The sequence below is a fragment of the Mustela putorius genome, unplaced genomic scaffold (assembly GCF_011764305.1).
Source record: "Mustela putorius furo isolate JIRA1106 unplaced genomic scaffold, ASM1176430v1.1 tig00000460_pilon_pilon_pilon, whole genome shotgun sequence".
NCBI lineage: Eukaryota > Metazoa > Chordata > Mammalia > Carnivora > Mustelidae > Mustela > Mustela putorius.
The window spans coordinates 9,821,001-9,826,471 of NW_025421389.1; the positions used below are offsets into that span (position 1 = coordinate 9,821,001).

At 39.8% G+C, this 5,471-nt stretch overlaps 1 pseudogene; it reads left to right on the forward strand.

The window, feature by feature from the left end:
• The first annotated feature begins 575 nt into the window (after nt 1-575).
• Nucleotides 576-1,399, forward strand: LOC101687557 (annotated as a pseudogene).
• The last annotated feature ends 4,072 nt before the right edge of the window (nt 1,400-5,471 follow it).

Consider the following 5,471-nt stretch of genomic DNA (forward strand, 5'->3'; position numbering starts at 1 on the left):
GAATGTTCCAAGAAGGAGAGATTGGTCAGTGGTGTGAACATGCCATAGTGGACAAGAAAGATGAAAAATCTTTCTTCATCTTTGAAACTTCCAGGTTGGTGATGCTGGGAAGATGGCTTGACAGGACAGGGAAGGGAATCTCCTCCCAACCTTTGCCCCATGCATCTCTTCCAATTCATTTGGCTATTCCTCTATTCTTTATAATAAACCAGTAGGCCAGGCACTGGTCTGAAGACTTCTACCCAAAGCAGAAGTCCAAATACCAACATGTCAATACCATTTAGAAATTTGTCTATTTTAAATCACCTTTAAATCTATGACAGGAGTGTTTCTAAAATGTTGCTACTACAAGTTATTGAGGGATTGATTAAGGAGGATAAGTCTTATGGGGAAGAAGACATGTTCCTACAAAGGTGGTTGAGCATGTCCCAGAGCCAAAAAGCTAAAGGGTAAATTTTGAATCAGATGAGGATGATAATAATGATCATTTTATAAACATTAGTTTGTTAAAAGGAAATGAAATACATTGAGAAATTTTTAAGATTCAAAAAATAAAAATGAATGCTTTGGGAATTATGGCAGTGGTTGATACCCGATATAATCTGCTGGAATCTCTTGGGTTGACAGTTCCTGGATCCCCATTTTGAACAGTGAAAGTGTCCTGGATTACTTTTCAGAAAGAAGTAATCCTTTTTTACCATAGTTCATATAGTAATGAGGTGGTCAAAATGCAGAGGCTAACATTAGAACACTTAAATCAAATGGTTAGAGTGGAATACATCCTTTTACACGCTCAAGAGCCCCCTCTTTTTATCCTTCAGAAGCAAAAGTGGGAGTCCCCACCCAAGTTATCCCACTGGTAGATTACCTCTTTATTAACCTCTTTAGAATTTTAATAATTTCTAGAAATTCTTGATTTCCTGAAGGCAAAAGGATCTATGAGAACAATGTCTAAATTCAATGTTTGTTACTACTTGCTATATCATTGCTGGAGTGATCTATTTAGCACCAGACTTGGGGTCAGTTATAAACTCTAGGGTGCTTACTGCACTGCATGTGATGAACTTATAGCATAAATATCATCCTTCCGAAGGGTAATGGTGGCACTTCAAAGATCATGAAGAGCAAGATAAACTCAAACCTAAAGCCAAAAGGAAAGAAGAACCAAGCTCTAGCTTTCAGAGACAACATGTGGATGCTTTACTCCTAGACCTAATACAGAAATTTCCACCCAAATTTGTGTAGCAAAAATCCGGGAAAAAGCCTGTCCCAGTGAATCAAAGAAAGAAGCAGAAACTATACCAGAAACTGTAAAATCTAATAAGAAGGAGACCACAAATAACATCCAACAGATAGTGAGCACCAAAGGCCCCCTGAAAAATTAATGAGACTTCAGTGAGCAATGGGTAGGAGAGAAGCTTGCAAGACACCGCTTGCCCATTATTGATGCCTTGTTACTGTGATAGGCTCTTGAACTTTAAAATTCTTTGTCACATCCCTTCCATTTGTATGAATGTGCTTGTTCTTGATTCACAGACCTGTACCCCTGGGGATAAAAATATATGTTTATTAAATAAGAAAAAAAAAAAAAAGGATGTAAGGATCCTCAGGCTTGTGATATGAATATTTTTTATGTATTTCTATAACATTTCCCCTATTGGACTTCAAGAGCCTCCTTACGCAAATGTATACTGCTGTATACATCTAAAAACAAAGGTATTTGTATTTTTAAAAAATAAAATTAAAAATTAAATCATTACAACTTGAGTTTATAGTTGAAGTATTTTTAAATATTTCTGTTAATTGAAGAATTTGAAAGAGATTTAGAGAAACTATTGTGTAAGAATTTACATTTTTGAATATTAGCTCCTGAGGATGATTTCATTACTAGAGAAACTTCACAGCTCAAGGACATATATAACAGCATTGATTCTTATTTTTTAATCTGGTTGACATTACCTGGAAAATTATTATAAATTTTAAAATGTCATTTTCCTGACGTATCTGAATATATATCTTACTAAATGAGGGCTTTGCTGAAATGTCATTCTTGGGTAGGGATTAAAATAAATCCACTATGATACATTGCTGCTTCATGATCAAAGACTATGCTATGTCAGTATTTTAATGTGGTTATAATAAGCAAAATTTGAGGTAAAAAGCTTATAAATATTAACCTCTTTATAATTTTAATAATTTCTAGAAATTCTTGATTTCCTGAAGGCAAAGGATCTAATGAGAACAATGTCTAAATTCAGTGCTTATTACTAAGTATGTGTTCTTTTTCTAATGCTTGTGATAGCATCAGCCACAGAGACTTTGAATAATTAGTCCAAAATGTGAATTGAACAGTCCAAAAAAAAAATAATGATGCCCATTGAATAGAGCACATATTACTGACTTTAGCAAAAACCATTTCAATAAAATGGTGAGGACTGAAGCCAAGTTGAAATGAAATCCAGAGTGAATCAAGAGAAGGGAGTGGAAAGAACCATTTCTACAGACCCTTTTTCATTTTCGACTTACCCTGGATTAGCTCTGAATCATAATCCTTTCAGGGTCACCCAAATTCTTGCTTCAGTCCCATAGGAGGAAGATGTTAGAAGATTGGAACCAAATCTCCCTGGATCTAGTCCAGCCCCCAAACTAAGATAATGATTAAAGAAGTAAAATCACCAAATCTAAGTTTATATGGACTGGGTCAATATTTTTAAGAATCTTGCAACATTATATTATAAATTTTATATGTAGACTTGGGGAATGGTAATTTTCTAACAAGCTATGAGTTGACTACAGGGTCAGAATAATAGACATTATTTGACATTAAGAGATCTGGGACAAGGAGGTGTGAAAGAAGTCAAGGTGTGATTAGTGGGAGCAAAAATGTTAATAGAAGGACCTGCCAAAGAGAAGAAATAATCAAGTAGGAATAAAATGGTCAAGGCTAAAGACTGAGGATCAGGACAGCTGATGATGTTTGACCAGATAAAGGCACCCAAGGTAGAATCGAGGGGTGTGAGATTAAAGGGAATGAAAAATTCACATAAATGTTAGGTGGTAGGGCACCTGGGTGGCTCAGTCTGTTAAGCATCTGACTCTTGATTTCGGCTCAGTACAGATCTCAGGATCGTGAGACTGAACCCCACTTTGGGCTTCAAGGTCAGTGCCGAGTCTGCTTGATATTCTCTCCCTCTCCATCTGCCCCTCCTCCTGCTCATGCTTTCTCTCTCTCTCTCAAATAAAATTAATTAATTAAGCAAATGTTAGGTGGCTAGAGTGGGAGAAGTTACCACTGCTTCTAAAGTCTGGGATTCTAACCATATGGACACAGCCCCAATATTTCTTCCACCTGCCCTATGAAGTATCATTAGTCCCATTTTAAAGAAAGCAAATTGTCTTAGGTCACAGAGCCAGTGAGTAGCAGACTCAGGATTCAGCCCCAGACCACCTGACCCAGGACTCACGACAATACTCACTCATGGTAATACGTGAGCCCAGACAACTTACCTCTCCTCCTGGTGTGACGTACTATCATTTGTAAATAGAGGTTTCGTTGCTCTAGGCCTTCTACTTTTCTTTTCTTTTTTCCTTTTTTTTTTTTTTTTGAGGATTTTATTTATTTATTTGAGACAGAGAGAGAGAGCGTGCACAAATGGAGTGAAGGGTAGAGAGAGACGCAGATTCCCCACTGAGCGGGGAGCCCAATGTGGGGCTCGATCCTGGGACTCCGGGATCATGACCTGAGCTGAAGGCAGCTGCTCAATCGACAGAGCCACCCAGGTGCCCTAGTTTCTTAATCATAACAGTTTCCATGGTTAGGGGCCAGGGGCACAAAGCAATCTTCACAAGGTTACTGCAAAACTCTCTTGCCCTGCTGCTGCTTCTGATCTAGCAAGCTAGTGGAAAATTCTTCAGTTTAGCTGTCCTGATGAAAAATCTATCCATTACCTTAAAATCATCTCTCTATGGTAATCGAACACCTAAAGCATCTACAAAGGCAAACCAGGATTACCAGTTGATTAAATCCTGAAATTAGTTCCTTGAAACCCACCCCACCTCCCCACTTTGTGTGGCTGACGGCAGCATTTTGTCCTGGATGTTGAACTTCCCCAGCTCGTACAGTTTATGCCATGCAGAAGACCCAGGAAGGACAGCAGGTAGTGGTTGCAAAATATTGCCAACTGAACATCTTTTTTTTTCATTCACTGTTACAGACACACAGGACGGCTCTGGCTCCCGCCCCTGACTGCAAAGAGCTGACTCAGCACAAACTGACAGAACAGAAAGTCACCCCAAACTGTGTGTGCATGTGCATGAGTGTGTGCATCGCTGTGTGTGTTTGAATCTTTGTGTGCATCTAAGAGAGGACTTAGAGATACCCCAAACCTGAATGCTTATTCCATCTTATCTGCCCCTTTTAGGCACATGTTGGAGTATAAGGGAGAAATGAAGCAAGGTGCAAATAAGATCACTCCCCTGAGTGTCAGGCAACATAAAGAATGATGTTTGGGATAAAAAAAAAAAAAAAAAAAAAAAAAAAAAAAAAAAAAGAATGATGTTTGGGGACCAGTTCAGTTCATTTGTATCTTTATTTCAACTGAAGCTCTTCCATTCCCACATGCCCCAGGGATGAAGTGCAAAGCCCCTGTGGGGCCTGCTGGAGCTATTTTCCCAGTTGCTAAGCAATATCAGTCCCACTTTGTGCATGGTGAGCTCATGCCTGTGCTGTGACAGTGACTGTGGGTGATCTGGGGTTAGCTTTACAACAACCAGAAAAAGTCGGGGGGGGGGGGTGTCGTGTGTGTGCAAAGAGCACACATGAGCAGTGACAAAGTGATGAAGGATGACTAGGGCCATGTGGAGCAGTAAAAACAATGAGTACCATTCTAAGGATCTACTCTGTGCCAGGTATTAGGCTAGGCACATGAGTTCACTGAAATAAGGAGGACACAAACAGGGGAGGCAGCCACATGAGAACAGATGCCTGCCATTCACTCTTGTATTTGCCTCACATGGTGCCTGGCACATGCTGTGAGTTGAGAAATTATTATTCAAATAAGTGAGTCACAGTATTTAAGAGCAGGAAAGAGCCACCATCTAATCCAATTCTGTCATCTACTATACGAGACAATCTTTTGGAGAAAATCCATATAAACACCCTCTGTCTATCCCTCAGACACATCTGACTCACATTTAGAAGGCCCACACAGGAAAGCTGCAAATAGAGGAGGTTCTGATCCCTGTTGCAGAGGACCCAAACAACCACTGGCAATCAAGAAGAGAAGGTGGGAGCCATGCCTGATTGCAAATATTTGCCTTGGCCCTTCATTCCCACTCCCACCACCCCCACCCCAAGCCCTGAGAGCTCAGGTGTGGGCTGCTTCAACAGGATCCTAGCCATTGTGGCTGACTCCTTTCTCTTGCGGTTTCTCTTCCAAACCATTCTGATAACACAGCAGCAATGGTTTCTC